Genomic DNA, 15,603 nt, shown 5'->3' with positions numbered 1-15,603 from the left:
AGTGCATCCAGGGCGCTGCCTTGGGAATTGGTGGCCAAGCCCGAGCCTTGCTTCAGGGAGAAGTTAACCCTTTTCTTCAGCCACAGGCACGCCGCTGCAGCAAGGAGAGTGTAGAGGAGATAGTCGAGCTGAGCTAGAACTGAGCCAGCGAGGTGATGATAAGGTTAGAAGCAGGTTGTCAGAGCGTCGTGTAAGTTGAATTGTGTTAGCTGTATGCGCTCCTGTTGTATGCTATGGCGAGTTATGCAGTGCTGTGACATACGTCTGGGGTTTTGCGTATGGGTGAAGGACTATTCCTGCTTCCCTTAGCAGGGGAAATAAAGGTCCTAATTGAGCTGATAATTTGGCTACGCTTTCTTTTTGTATGTGGACCGTGATACAATTTGAGCAGATTTACATCTATCCTTCGTTGTGTTTGAATTAGCAAATTGACTTAAATATGCCTGATTTTATGGGTGTCCTCTGGACAAGGTTTTGAAAAAGAAGGGCCGTGGCTGCTTTGCATGGCTGTTAAGGACTGCATGGCACTACTTAGGAGGAGAAAAAAAAAAGAAAGAAAAAAAAAAAGAAATATGACCTGGTGTTTTATCTTCCAAGTCCTGCCATCTAGCCTGCAGTCAGCCGCACCTCAGTCATGCAGGAGGGACGGATTTGGCCCGCGAAGGAGTTTGTGATACTCCTGGGTGAAACGTAAAATAAAAATTATCAACGAGATGGATCCACTGAAAGGTTTGTGTTATCTATGCAGAAGGGTGCTGGAATAAGTAGGCGCCTGGTAACATAGTGGTGCCTAATAAAACAATTTGTCTTTAGCATAGACATGAAGTAATTTGATTCAGGCCAGACTGGGTTGTAAAGGAGCATATTTAGAGGTGGTTGTCTTTTTAACTATGCAGAAAGCAAATTATAATGCTAGTAACAGATGACATATCATGAGAAGCTGCTTGTATAAGTGTCCTTTAATTCTAAACTGTTATGGAGATGAAAGTATTCAGACTCCACCTTTAGGAACATATTGTATTTCCCTATTTATGTTTGTTTCCTATCATGTGATGAGGTGCAAGGGAAGGTGTTGCTTGCTAATTTTAGTCTTGCAGACTGTCACTGCAGAAATCTGGCAGTTAACACTTCTGGAGGGTAGTGCTTTAAGGAAAACCAGGCTATACTGTGTGTCATCGTACTCGATGGCATTGGGCAGGGAAGAGTGTTTCAAAGTATTTTTTTCCTGGCTTGTGTTAATGCACTAGTTAGCTTCCTGCAGAAGAACTACCTGAGATCGTAAACTGCATTAATGAGAAAAGAAAAAACTGTTTCTTTGCTGAATAAATACATGATATGGAAACTGAGAAATGCAATGAACGTGTATGTGTAACTTCATAGTCGTCGTCATGTTTTTCAGTGCTGTATTACTAATCGTATCGATCACCCTGCATATGGACCCTCAACTGTACTTACCCATTTCACCATCAGAGCCTGAACAACTCCTGTCCTTCCAGATGCTCGGAGGCATCTTTATGGAATCGCATAAGAGGGGAAGAAAGGGGAGGGAGAGAAAGGGGGGAGGATGCCAGGAGGCCACTCGCGGCTCAGAAACCCTCAGTATACAGCCCACAAAAGAACTTTTAAATTGTGGTCATCCTTGCCAGTGGATTGTCAAAGGTCTGCTGGCTTCAGCTGTGTTGGGAGCAGGGTGAGGTCTTGAGCTTGGGGAGCCAGGGACGGGGATGTGGCAGCAGAAAGCTGTGGCAGGGTCCCTCCTGGGGGTGCCGTGTTGCTGTGTGTATTTCCTCCTCTGCAGCAGTTTCTCATCTGTTGGAGGTGGTTGGATGAGGGAATTGTAATGATAAATGGACCTCAGCGAAATATATAACAACTTGACAACAGGTTATTTCCTTCATGGAACGACTTTTTGCCCTGAAGAGCTGCATTAGCCCAGGGTTCAAGAACGGAAATTTAATGGCAAGCCATTGCAAACAAAATATTAGGCATATGAGGGATAACACAGATATTTAACACCAGTACAGTTAGAAATATCTATATATTTTTAGTCTAAGGTTCCCTTTTTCTTGTTTTCCTGTTAGAAGGAATCCCTGAGAATAAATATTTTTGAATATAGAGATTTGTTTTTCAAAGTGTGCTAAAAACATCTCGCGCTTTTAATAATCTGACTCTGTATTGTGGCACATGTATCACCATGTCAACGATGTTTCTATTTACTTGCAAAAAGATGCGATAGCAATACCCCTGACTGGGTGGCTGCCACTTCCTTGTATTTTTGAGGGTTATCCATGTAAGACATAGGATACAGTATGACAGAGTTTAACATAAAATGTTCTGAATGGTAGGAAGAAGATGGAAGAAAAACCACTTCAAAATTTTCCTTGTAAAACAAGAACGGGGCGAAAGCTGCACCGATTAAATTATTTTGGTGGCAGATTTAAAATAAAAAGATTTTTTTTCCTTAATATCAAATTAAATTCTAAAACTGATTCCCACAAAGATGTTTCTGAGCGCTAAAGTCTAAATAGGCCAGATCATGGAAGAGACCTTCAGTATGTGTTTGATGGTCCACAAGCAGCCTTTGCTTGGGAAAGTACCAAGCGAAAGGTGTACTGGGAATAATTACTCTATGCTTGAATTTCTTATGCCATTTCCCAAAGACCTATTATTAGCAACTCCCAAACGTAGAGCTCTCTGATAGGTGGGCTTTTTGTTTTCCGAAATGTGGTGTTTCTTACGGAAAGTCTGTTAATTATGTTAAAGGAAGTTAAGGTTGCACCGTCAGGGAGTCAGAAGTTAGGAAATGTTGGACTTCTTCGTGAGTCTGTGCTGTCTGAATTTGGATCCAGTGTGAGTAGTCACTACCACATGGTCATTTAAATACTTAAATATGTTCTGCTTCCGACAAGACCTCAGCCTTTGCAGAGGTATTTAGTGGTAAGATTAGTTCCCTGTGTTGTAAGTAGGATTCAGTCCTGTGGCTGTCCTCAGACACACCTGGGAGACCTGCAGTATATCTGCTGATGTCCTTCAGTATACCGTTGCAGTTTTAAGATCACGGAAGGAGTTATTTTTCAAGTTTCCTTGGGCCAAATTCCCCAAAATTGAGGATTAAGTTGTAGTTATTGCTTTAGATCTATTGTGTGTCACATTTTATGTCTAAGATTGAGCCTAGATAATTTGAGTACCTGGTTTGAGTACGCTGTCCATTGGAAGCTGTGCCTGGATACGATGGGGGCAGTCAGCCTACCTTCTCCATTTTAAGAAGGTAGAAAATCTGTTATAACTAGGGGTGCATTTAATTTAAAATCTTGCCAAAATTGAACTTTGATTATCTGATGGCAGCTGGCAGTGGCATTAATTGCGTAACTTAGACTCAGAGATCTTAAAGATCTGCTAGTTTATTTCATTTCAAATGATTGAGAACAAGACTGCCTTTAAAATGGTACTGCTTTTTCTTAGACAGTGTTTCCTTAGACATCTTCAAAGAAGCTGAGGAATAGGATTTTCAGCATTTCTAATTCCTTTAACCCAAGGATATTGCATTAATGTAGATACTACTGCTGCTGAAATCTGTGTGGAACATTGTTGTTTAATAATGACTTGAGCAAATGAACTAAACTTGAGGTCAAAGCATAGCAAAGGAATAAAGTTCAGATGTCTCAGTTTTAGTAAATCCTTTGTGTGTGGTTGAATTTAATTATAGGATATATCTGCACCTGCAGAAATCGCTTAGTAGACATTTGTTCTGTAAGTAAACTTGGAGGGTTTGTAACGTACATAATGCGTGAGGTGAAGGAGTTTTGTGTTGAGTAGTTCTTTCTTATAGCATTGGATGTACTGGTATTAGTATTTTGAGACAGCCCTTTTCTCTAGGCAGTCAGCTCCCCCCAACCTGGTGTTATCTACAGTCTCGGTAAGGGTGCACTCTCTCCTGTCATCCAGATTGTTGGTGATGGTACCATGCTGCAAGCCTTGCTAAAGTCAAGGTAAACAACATCCACTCCTCTCCCCCGATCTGTAGAGTTGGTTAACTCAATATGGAAGGCAAGCAAGTTGGCCAAGTGTTATTTGCCCCTGCTCATCCATGCTGGCTGCTCTCAGTCACCTTGTCCCTCATGTTTAGACACAACTCCCACGAGGCTTTTCTCTTTAGTTTTGCCAGGCTGGGGCCAGCCTGCTTGTCCCCTAGATCCTCCCTCTTTTGAAGACAGGTGTAACATTTGCCTCTCTTTTTCTGGTCATCAGAAATATCCTGATGGCCTCCAGTTGCCACAGCCTTTCAGAAATGAGAGTGAGCAGCCTCATGGTGATGTCATCCAGCTCCCTTGCGGTCGCTGTTGAGTAACCTGTAACTGGCTTCCTGGAGTAGTTTCAAACTTAACGCTGCTCTTCTGGGGCAGCACCTCTCACCCCAGGCCCTGCTACCAGGCAGAGAGACCTGAGAGGCTGGGCAGCAAACCTTGCCATTGAAGACGGAGACAAAGAAAGCACCAAGTACCGCCATCTGTTCCGTGTCCTTTTTTCACTAGTCCCCTGCCTTATTCAGCAGTGGGCAAATGTTTTCCTTAGTCTTCCATTTGCTGCCGCCATGCCTGTAATCATCCTTATTGCCCTGGTATTCCTAACCAATTTCTGCTCCAGCTGGTAACCCAGTGTGTTACTGTTACAATCTGGTTATTGTTTTATTAGAAGTATTGTTAGTTGTCACTCTTCCCCATTCTGGGTTTTTTAATGTAAGTTATTTTTCATTTTAGACTTGAATTCCTTTTTTTTTTTCCTCAACGTTTTGTGCACATGAGTCTATGACAGTGGTGTTAAATGGTATTAAGGCTTTTAGAATATTTATATGTATCTGATTTGAAATATAAACCTTATTGTTACATGCTGACATTCTTCAAGCTTCTATTCTAAAGCTTGATACAACATTTATTAAGGAAATGCATTAAGGAGACTTTCTTTCTTATTTTACTTATTCTGATTTAACATTTGAAATTACTTCAAATACATATTCTTTCCAGAGAAAAACGCAGACTTACAAAATAAATCATGTGTGAATGAAGAATATTAAAAGGTCAAAAAGCCAGAAAGCTAACAGAAGAGATTGGAGGCAACGTTGCAGTACAGAAGGAAATTTAAGCTCTTGTTTATCAAGAAATATATAATTTGGATGAAAAACATAGTAAATACAGATGAATGTGTTAGAATCGCCTTTTCTTTTTTTTTTTTTTTTCTTTTTTTTTTTTTTTTTAAACTTTCTGGTCTGTTTTAGGAATTTTAACATATGTATCCTGTTAGTTTGAATTCCTATTGCTTGCAACAGGAGTACCTCATTATCCCAATTAGTGTTCTGTTGGATTTTACATAGATGCATAATGAAGCAGCTGAGTCCTCACATTGCAAGGCTCTTCACCTTTGAGCAGACAAGTTCAGGTTCTCCATATTGTTATGCACAGTATGGAAAAAGCGTATGGCATAAAGCCCAAAATGGTTTGGGCGAAACGTCTTCAGCTGAATCTGTGTATCTGTGCAAGCTACTTGGCTCATCATCCCACAACATTTAGCAGAAAATAATGATGATTTTAGGGAACTGAGAAAAGAAAGTTGTCACGATGAAATTAAATTTCTGCACTGGCTATGAGCCATTTTAAGCATATCAGATAAAAGAGGGTAGGTTACTTTTACCAAACTGCAAGTTAGTTTTGTATGGATATTTTAATTGAGTCAACATTTCTGAGTGCATGAGTCAAATGACATTTGAAACTTCGGACAAGCACAGAAGCACAATCTGTTGTTGAAGAAATGGGAAGAGACTGAGAACTTACACCCTAGTAAATTTAGACTTTTTTTTTTTCTTCTTTTTTTCCTCCTGCTCTAAGAAGTGCTAAAACCCAGAGATGGTGAAAACATTGAAGAAAGAAGTAGGAATTAGAAGGGAAAGGTCTAGCTGAATCATACTAGATTACAGTGTAAGAAATTAGAGTCTTTTGTGTATCTAATCAGCAGGACAAGGGCAGGTTAGGCATGTTCAGATTCACTGATTTTGAAGCAAAGTGGACTTTCTGAAGTTGTTTTTACTTTTTGAAAAAGTTTGTGATTTTATTTACATTCTAGTGAAAACAGATGTCAAAATCTCACTAGCTGCTAAGATATAGTTGTCATCTTGCAGTGACTTTAAGTATTACAAAATTTAGGAGGAGACTTTCATCATTCTGTACTCCTGTAGGCATTCCCAGGACCTCCAGTCATGACAACAAAGTGCGTGCTGGGCAGGAACTGCTGTGACATCTAGTTATACAGGTGGTCAAATGTCCCTGAGGGTGGGCTGATCGGTTTGGATCTTTGCCTCAGTCTGCATTTGCTGTAACCGTAGGATGTGTCTTGAGGGTTTAGTGCTCAGGCTTCAATTCGATCTAAGGTACATATGATTTCCTAATACGAAGAATAAGAATGGAAACAAAAAAATGGAAATATTTCATAGATTCAAAAAGACAACAGTGTTGGTTTGGTTTGGTGGGTTTTTTTACACATTCACAGTATGCTTGAGTAAATTCATCCTCAAAAGCAATATCATTTACAGAAAGTTGAATTTTAAGGAAAAATATAGAAATGGCTGTAAATAAATTGAGTGTAATTCTGAAAATTCCAAAAGTGGAATAAAGAAGTTCTCTATTTTTTGCATTAATTATTTAGTTTATTTAGTAATTTTTGTCTCAAGTGGATTTGATTGATGTCTGGAAGAAAATTTAAACGTAAATTATAGTAGATGCTTGTTAAATCAAAGAAGATTAAATAGCATTTCCCACACTACCTCCTGTGTCTGACACATGAAATCTAGAGAAAATGGAGGCTTTCTAAGACATCAGAGTCTGCAGTAACAAAGTGGAGAGTGTTTATCTGTGTTCAACTTCCTTAGCATATGAATTTTCCGCTAGTGTCAACTAAGTGCTTAAAGGGAAGTGCTTAAATCCCAAAATACGTCATTGGTAAATCTTGCCCACCTTCCCAGGTACCTAATGTTTTGTGTGCTCCTGGGATAGCGTGGTGCTCCAAGCTGCCTTTGACCCAATGAAGGTCTGCAACTCATCTCATCACCAGGTTCCTTTAAGGCGTGCAGACCCACTCCTTCACTTCAGTCTTTACGTGGACCCAAACAGTTCCGTAGCTCATGTGTAATGGTGACTTCGTTATAAAACTCACTCTTTCACATAGACAACTCATTTCAAGGATGTAGAGAAGTACCTAGGATGGGACAGAGAAGTTCCTAACATGGGGTTTCAGCCATGCTGCCTGCGGTGAGCCCCGTGCGTGGCCACCCCAGCCTCCCTCAGCCTTTCTTGTGGTGCAGGGTTCAGGGCTGTCGCAAGCGTGAAGGTGCCCAGCGCTGCCTTGGACAGCTACCCTGACAGGCTGACACCTAAATCCTAACTGCTACTGTCAGATCCTCATCCCAGCTGTATCAGCTTACTGTCAGAGGGCTTTTTAGCTGCCCTTTAAATGACATTACAGACATCAGTCTTGTGAGATTGGTTCCTTCCTAGGCAAGGAATTAGGTATCAACTGTAATGACTTGTATAGGCAATTTTTTTAAAAAGCTGTTTGCTACCATGAACTTGTTAGAGGAGTTTGTGCTGGAAGCACAAATGTGGTGAGGTTTATAATGGCTCATATCTTCAGCGGGCATCCTCTGGCCCCTGGCCTGGGAGCAGCGCGTTGCTGTAGTCCAAGGGGCCCTGAAGAAAACATGAACTCCGGCTCTTGTGGAATGCCCCAAAATTCTGTCCTGATTGTGTCACGCTGTTATCTTTGGGACAGACCTTTCCCAAACTCTGTGTTCTGCGGATTCCTTTAGCCGCAGGAGGGGAGGCACAGCTCATCTTTATATAGCACTGGGTGGAGGGGGCAGAAGTTCCCTGCACACATCTACAAAAGATTGTTGTGGTAACGTGGGGAGATGATGGGGGCCGTTCCTGGGGAGCCTGGTTCCTGCTACCCCTGGTTCCTCCATCCCACCAATGCTTATGTCAACAGTGGCAGACTTCCAGCTTCGTTCTTTTAGAAGAAAGGCAAACGGAGGAAACTTGGATTGGATTTTGAAAAACCTTTTTGGTTGGGCTTTCATTCTGCAAAACGAAAACACATCTGCTTCTGATCTCTGCTTACTGAATTCTCAAGTGGAGAGGAAAGAGATGATATTGATCTTTTGTTTTTGTTCTGTGCTTTAAGTTCAGTTTTATGTGATGGGCTTTTATTATACTCAGGTTCTCGCACCAGCGTTGATGCCATGGTATGCATGGACTGTGCAGAAAAGCAATGTGACGAAGCACGTGCCTCCTACATCTCATTTCCAAGATGCTTTTAGTCTGCCACATGTAAACAAATACCAGAGAGTAAATTTAGTTTCTCAGAACCAAAAACGTGTTTGTTTTTGCAAATGTTTGGAAAGTTAAGTATCACACTTTCGATCTGCATTTTTATTCTTAACCTTCAAATGGACTAACAACTCATTGTTGTAGCCCAAAAATCGGCTACATGGAAATGTAAACACAAGTAATAATTTGTTATTTTTCCCCCAACTTTTCACCACAAAGTTGTATCACAGGCAATAACTGCTGTCATATTTTGATCTGTGCTCTAAAATATTCTTATTGGGGGAATTGCAATGTTTTATCGTCTAGATTGCCCGGATTTAGTACTTTTAAGATCTAGATTCTGTTCACATTTAGTCTCAGTACATCAATAAAATATGAATGGATTGGATAATGAAGCAATAACACTAATTTATGTCAAAGAATATAGGTTGTTGTTTATGAGTTTGCCAAAGTGCCAAAATACTTTATCTATAGAAAGAATTCTTCTTCTCCCTTGCTGAGAAATAAATAATGCCACAGGAATGGTCTGTCATGGGAGACTCCTGCCATGAAATAAATGGGAGGAGGCAAGGCTGTGAAGGTTATTTTCTGCTCTGGAAAATATTTATTTGGTGACATGGCTTTTATTCCTAGTCTTCGGCTTTTCAGCGCTAAGGACTAAATTGTACCCTCCTGTCTGGATGCAAGAAGCCCTAAATTCAGGGAAGCTACCATAGTTTAGTCCAGAGTGACAGGCAGTCCGCAGATAAACAGAAAATTGCTTATGAGGGATGAGTAGTTTTATCTCTGGTGTAGCAACATGTAGGGACGAGAGAAGGCGAAGGGCCAAAGTTGGCATCTCTTACATCTTGTTTAGTGACCAGAACCCAGGGGGGCAGTGACAGCTAGGACATTGTCAGTCTGCAAACGATGCTCTTCATCTCTGTGCCGTTCCCTTGTCTTGGACTGGTTTTTGCTGGGGCCTGTTCATCCTCAGGCAAGATGACCATCGGTCTATGCTAATGATATGTGCTCTAATCCACTTTATTATTTAAACTTCATCGTACTTCAAAATAAGTTGCTTTCCACCTGACCAATTTGCTTTTGAAGTTTCCTGTTGGTAATGGTGGGAAATGGAGTGATGTATGGATTGATATATTTCGGTCTGTCTTAGTGGAAATAGAAGATACTGTGATCAGTGAGAAAATTTTCAGGCTTCTAGTGTATGTCACCCTGGCTAATGATTGCTAAACTCTCAGATAGCCAAGAGGAGTGAATTGCTGTTGGTTTTTTTGGTTGGTTGGTTTTAATGCAGAAAACTGTATAAAATGAGACCTGCTTTGCAGATACTGCCCAATAAAGGGCTTCCTCCTCTTCCCATGGATGCTTTGCTTCCTATGTATCTACCTGTAGGTGCTTATAAAATGTTAAAAGCTGAGCAGTCGTGATTTGGAAGAGAAGTATTTTAGGACAGAGCAAATTGAGCCAGATTGTGCCTGAGCTTATGCTTTATGGAACTCTAGTGCTTTGTGCTGGATTCAAGGGAGTTGTAAGCCCCAGGACTATTTAGCCTACTAATTTCAACATCTTTGTGTGTGAAACAAAGATCTTAAAGTATCTTATTGACCTATCAAATCCCAATTTTAATCTGACTGTTGAATGACTACTGTGCCTACTGGAGGACTAGGGGGTTTTTGCTTTTATTTTCAAAAGTGTCATTTTTCACAACTTTTTTTTTTGCTGTGTGAAAGGGTAAGCAAAACACAATGACACCTTTTTCCTATGAACTAAAGATATCACTTGGAATAGAATGAAAAAAAAAAAAGTTCAATGTACACAAGAAGCATGAGCAAGATAGCACTGTGATTGAATAATTCTAAGTTTGTTTTCAAATAAAATGAATTATTTTAAATGAGAAAGGTAATTGACATTTTATTTAAGCTTTAAAATTATTTCATTCATTCAGTTTAGATACAGGGTAGCAAAATCATTGTATGCAGGAATTATTTTTATCTACAAAAGAATTAGGGATAACTTCAGTTTAGGGTAAATTTTAGTAATATTTTCCACATCTTTAAGTAATATTGCAGTCCTCAGTAGCGCCTTTCATCCAATAATCACAGAGCATTATATAAGCCTGGAAAAGGTAAGGAAGAATCGTTACAGGTTGTTAAACTGATACGTAAGGAATCTAATGACTTGCTTGGGATAGCGCAGTGATGTAGTGTCAGTACAGAGAGCGTAACCCAGCAGCTCTGACTCACCGGTCTTCCTGTATCCAGTAAATCACTTTTAAAGGCCTTGGAAGCGATTCAGAGAAATCAAAATCTTCCTGAGGTGTGTTCTGGTTTTCTCGATTGAAAGGACTGTGATAGAACAGACTTTGAAGTGCATTGTCTGTCTGCGTCTTCTGAGTTTAGTTGCATTTTCACGTGCCATTCTTTTACAAATGGAAAATGTTGTCAAGCGGTGGGTTGTTGCTTCTACAGAAATGGTCCAGGAAGCTTTGTCACTGTGCAGAGAGGTTAGAAAATATGTGCACTATTACATCTGTTTGTTTTCTGTTAGATGTCTAGGGAAAGACTTGACTGTGTAGAAAAACGTCTAAGAGGAGCTCTGTCTTCCAGGCCTTTGTTGGCCAGATGGGAGCCAGACAATAGTCATGGCCGGATTCTGCAAGACCAGTGAATGCCCCACGAACTCAGGAAGAAAATTATGACTTGAGCTCCATTGACTGCAACCTTTCTAAAACACATGTGGTTTCTGTGTTGCTAGTTTCAACGTTCATCTTTTATTCACTTTTCTGTTCCACCTGGCTATGGATGAGAAATACAGCTTACCTTTTGGTGCTGCTCCCCACTGAGGAAGCCAACCGAAGGCAGAAGAGTTGCTGTGGCTTTTATCTAATCCTTTCTATTACGTTTGCCCTACCTCTCTGTTTTCTCTTCAACTGTGATGATTGTCTTTTGCTTAATATGAGATTTGCTGTTCAGTCAGCTCCAGAATCCCATCAACAGGCTGATAAGTTGGTGGTATCCTCTCCTCATTACTATAATTGGCCAGTAAGAATCCTCCAGCTCTCAAAAATTACTCCTTTGTACAGTAGGGTGTAAAGAGAACAGTGTTTAGCTAGTGTGAGCTGTAAACTGATACTCACACAGTTTATTTGTATTTACTTTGCCTTATTTTATTCTCTCAATCAGGAGCTAAGGGAATTGTGTAGCAATTGGGCTCTAAGTGAGATGAATCTAGCAGCTGGAAAACGCTCCATTCAGAGTGAAATGGATGGTGTATGTTCACAATTGCTTAAATAATGTGTATTTTATAATGCAGGACTGTGTGTCATACTCTTTTTTTTTTAATAGAAAATATGCACTGCGATAGGAAAAGTCAACGTATTGGTGTTAATGGGGAATCTTTCCACGACCTTACTTTCAAGTGGATAAAAGAGTACAAATCTGGGATAGCCAAAGGTGAATACAAACAAATTGGCTAGTCCATTAGCATAGCTGTCCAGCTGCATCCTAGGCTCTGAGGCCACTCCAAAACCACAAGCCTCACCGCCTCAGAAGCCTGCCAAGGAGCCAGCTGCTGCTAATAAAGCAGACTCTACAACTTGGCATCTGGGGCCTGTGATTCCCATCCAAAAGGAATTGTATGTGAAAAATATTTGAAATTTGTCTTTTTAAGTAGTGTTTTGCTTTGGAAGAAAAATGCTTTAGACTAAAATTGCAACAAGTGAAAAACTATATATGAGTACTGTGGTTGCCATGGGAAGATAAATACCGTTCTTGTGTAAGGAGGTTGGATGTTGGAGGGAGGAGTGTTGTTCATTTAGTAACGAAGAGGCTTCTGGTTCAGCATTTCTGGGTTATTGAGTAAGAAAGACCAAGGTATCTCATTATTCATGCTTAGCTGTGTGCACTTGCATGGGACACTTTGTTTCACAGAGCTCAACTGCAGGGTTTAACACAAGGGTATGTTCCTTGGACTGGATAAGAATTAAGCACATTAATTTCTCACTTTTAAATAATGAAAAAAGGAGAAATTTCATTCATTTTTCAAAGATGAAAACAAATCCTATTAGCCAGCCATGCTAAATTAATAAGCTGCTTGGAATGATCTACAAACCAGTTCATTCCCCCCACACTCCCCATTGAATAATGAAGCATGAGAATTGAAAAATGAGTTGGTTGCATTGGTTATTTGAAAAATTAACAGCAAAGCCAGCTCTGAATTCCAGCTCCCTTTTGAAGTAAAACGCGTAGATTTTGCCTAATACTTTTTTTCCCTAGTGCTGCAGGTCCTGTGCTTGGCTGTGTTGGCAAAACGTCATCCCCAGATTTCTACAGCTGGTGTCAGGGTGTTTTGAGCCAGTCTGAAAAGCAATGCTCCTCATGGCTCCTGTGGCAGAGAAGTTAAGTGCTTTGCCCCCAGCCGTGGAGGGGGCCAACGTCAGAACAAGGCCTAAATTTCTTGCCTTCGGGTGTTCACGCGGCTCCCCAGGCAATGCCCCTCTTCAGGCATCGTCCAGGATCCTGTAGCAAGTGGTCCGTACCTGGGATAATCATCAGGTTGCCATTCATTTCTTTCACTCCAGTTATTACATGGAGATTAATGAACCAGAGCCTTTGCTCATTTGGAGGCAAAACGCATGCTTCTGCCATCAGTCATACACTCATCGGCTCAGGAAACAAGAATTCAGAGCTTTCCTCTGACCTGAAGCTTTTAGTCTGGCAACCGGCCAGAAGATGTCATCAGCCCAAGCACAGGCAATTTTGTAATCTTTCTGCGGACTGTATTCTGAGGTATTGGATATACATGGAAATTACTGTGGGCTGCAGTGGCTGAGATTTATTAGTGAAGAGGGTTTGGAGTATAGCAGTGCTTGCTGGTCTGAGAAGATCACCATCCTCCAAAGCGGAGCGCGGCTGCCTCTCTGCCCACCCTTAAAGCATCTCCCAGGATGTTGCTGTGAACCTGGGTATCTGGGTGTGCCTGTTGTCTGAGCAGCTCTTGCTTGAGACACCACCTATTCCACAGCCTAATTCTCTGGGTATACAGAGAACTTTTTTTTATTATTTTTTTTTTTATTAATAGCTGTGGCCTTAAAATCGGTGTAAATGTAATTCATGTTCACTTCTAGGTCCCTTTTCAGCTGGCAAAGAGGGATAAAATGTCTTAAGCTTAAATTAGAATTAGGCCTCCAGTGCTTTTCTCTGTGTGAGGATAAAGATCTTATAATAGAATGAAAATTGCTCTTTGTATTTCAAAGGTATATTTCCACTTGGGTTTTTTTTCTGGCTTATTAGGTTGGTGGGAGAATAGGCTGTTTACTCATTACCCCCTGCTAAGACATATATAATAATAACAATTAATAATTAAAGTACATAGCACTTTATTGGCTTACAGAAAATTCTGTCCTTGCTTTACATCATTTACATGCATTCAGTCTGTATGGTAAACTTGGAGGTATGGGTAAAGCAGTAAGAATGTTACCTTGACCTTTTTAAAATTATTATTAATTTTTAAATTTTACCTTATCAATGCTCCAAATGTGCAAGATTACCACAGGATATTCCCTGAGCTCTTGGTGTGCTAAAGCCAAACATATGCTATACACAGTCACATCTATCTCTACCATGGCCCTTGAGTGCCTAGAGATGTTACATATGCTTTCAGCCAGGATGTTTTAAGATGCATGTGTCTAGGTATTTGTTGGCGGTTACCGTTGCCTGCAGTTTTACCCAGCCACGCCACGCCACGGAGCCGATTTCCAGGATGTGCCCATGGCACAGGGGCTCAGTCGAGGCGGTTCCCCATGCTGGTACTTGGGGCTGCTGCTTCAGCTCTCTATTTCTGGGAATGACATTGAAGCTCGGGTGGGTGGGGATTACCCGGTGATAAAATGTGTGTGCAGAGAAATATGATCCGCATGCATTAAGTGCTTTTGATTGTCAGCAAAAGTATCTACACAGATACTTAGGGAAGGAAGCTCGTTGCCCTTTCTCTTTTACTGTAGATGAGAGCGAATGTCATTACTTGCTAGCATGGCGATTGCGCTGTCTGTTAAACTGAATTTTCCTTTTAATGGGTCCTACTTGAGTCACATTACAAGCAGGCTAGATTGCAGAGTAATTCTGATGACCTGACACTTGATGGTGTCTTCCCACTCTCTTGGTTTAAATGGGAGAAACTGGGAAGAAGGAAGGAGATGGCAGCAGGAAAGGCATCGCTGCAAGTGTGGTGCTTTATGTATTTCATCAAAGCCTCTGAGCTTCACCTGTCACTGATGCTCCCCTTATGCTCTCCAACTTTTTTTGCTTCTTCTAAGTAAAGGAACTTGTTTGAAAGAGTTTAGAACTACTAATTTAAAAATGTTCCATCTACCGAGGCTCTGATTTAGTGTGTGCTTAATTGTAAGCACTAAAGTAGGGCCACTGAAATTAAAGGGGCAGTTGATTAGCATGATCAGAATTACTCACAGACTTAAATATTTTCTCTGTTCAAGGCTTAAACGCAGAACGAGCATATTAGAAGTCACTAAAGTGTCATTGCTAGTATAATTAAAATTGCAGATGTTTTGCTTTTATTAGTTCATTAGCACATCATGGTTAACGTAGCATTGGCCCAACATTTACCTGCTGTTGTAACCACGCATACTGCGAGCCAGAATACGCTGATCAGATACGGGATTTCCCCTCTCTCAGCTGGCAGTTGTGTTCCTGGAGCTCTGACTCCATTTCCCCTGTCTGCCCAGCCCGCAGCATCCCCCAATTCCCCAAATTCTCCCCTAGAGCTCAACTTTTCTCCATAGGTCACAGCGATGCAGGACATGGCCTCCACCTTCCAACCACTCCTCTGTTTTCCTGACAAGCACTCTGTGCTGTGAGTAAATACACTGATGGTCAGAGACCCAGGGATGGTTGCAGCAGCTTAAATTTCCTGTTATTGCCCCAGATTGGAGGTGGTTAAGTAATTTTTATAGCATGCACGTATCTTCTTTCATAGCATGCATTTACCAGGGAGTTCAGAGAGACTGTTGTTTTCCCTGTGAGAATGCCTCCCTTTTTAAGTGATATTTCTCAGTTGTTATGTGTGGTTTGTGGTTGTTAGAAGTGGGTAAGGTTTTGAGAGCAGGAGGTCTTAGCCTGATCATCTTTTCCAAACCCTGTTTCTCTATTGTGAAAGACATCCATAATGAAAGTCTTTTCAAGCTGCTTTGGATTTTTTCCCCCCTCTCAAATTAGCG

The 15,603-nt window shown here is 40.9% G+C and overlaps 1 protein-coding gene across 6 annotated transcripts in view; it reads left to right on the top strand.

Moving 5' to 3' along the window:
• The window catches only part of RBMS3 (RNA binding motif single stranded interacting protein 3), a 715,580-nt gene that overhangs the window by 351,909 nt on the left and 348,068 nt on the right, over nucleotides 1-15,603 (top strand). The gene's annotated exons all lie outside the window — the stretch shown is intronic.

The sequence above is a fragment of the Balearica regulorum genome, chromosome 2 (genome assembly GCF_011004875.1).
Source record: "Balearica regulorum gibbericeps isolate bBalReg1 chromosome 2, bBalReg1.pri, whole genome shotgun sequence".
Classification (NCBI taxonomy): Eukaryota; Metazoa; Chordata; class Aves; order Gruiformes; family Gruidae; genus Balearica; species Balearica regulorum.
Note: the sequence above shows the minus strand (reverse complement) of the source record. Positions and strands in the feature narration are given on the sequence as shown.